An 855-nucleotide genomic window follows, 5' to 3' on the forward strand; every position below is an offset into this window, starting at 1 on the left:
TGTGGTGTGTTAACGGGGCAGGAAAATGCATCACCTGGAGAGGGTTTTCTGAAATGCCAGCCTGCTGCTCCACAGGTCATGATGCAGCTGTGATGCCCCAGGATGCACCCCAAGTGGGCCTGACCTCATCTGACCACGGACAGGGTGAATGACCAGAGAGGTTGCCCAACTTTCCAAGCTGGTTAGTGACAGCTGGTTGGTGGCACAGCTGGATGGAGCCTGGCTGGAGCCTGGCTGGAGCTGCTCATCCTTCCACAGTACTTCATGGTCACCCTTCTACTTCTTGCTTCCTGAACCAAACGGAAGCCAGCACAGCCACCAAGTAACCAATGTCAGCCTTTTAAATGGTTTTACTAGGCTCTCAGTGTTTGTGACACACCTCTGAGGGATCTGTGCAAAACCGTTGTTGATGGCAGTGAAAGCCAGCCCAAAGCACAGGCTCTGGGTCACCTGTTGGCTCTGCAGCTCCTACAGCCTGTCCTGGGTAATTCACTTAACTGCTGTGACCCTCTCCAGAGAAAACATGTGCTGTGCTGATTCCTGGGCTTTTTGATAGTCTTTTTTTTTCATGGTGAATTGGTCAAGTGGCTTCTAGTTATGACTTGCTTTCCATGCAGCCTATTTGCAGAGCAGTGTGAGTGGCCCACGTGGACAGTAATCGGGGGAGCTCCCAGTGGGCACTTTAGTCTCGGGAGCATTTTGGAAGTGGACGTTGGCCTTTCAGAGACTGACTGAGTCTGGATCCTGCAAGGGGCACCTACTCTTCAAAGGCACTGGAGCAGCAGTACCTCCAGGTCTGATTGGTCTGATTGTCACATGGACCCATGACACCGTGTGCTCCAAGGGTGGCTTTCT

Source organism: Monodon monoceros, unplaced genomic scaffold, assembly GCF_005190385.1.
Source record: "Monodon monoceros isolate NGI ecotype Baffin Bay Population unplaced genomic scaffold, NGI_Narwhal_1 Super_Scaffold_5, whole genome shotgun sequence".
NCBI lineage: Eukaryota > Metazoa > Chordata > Mammalia > Artiodactyla > Monodontidae > Monodon > Monodon monoceros.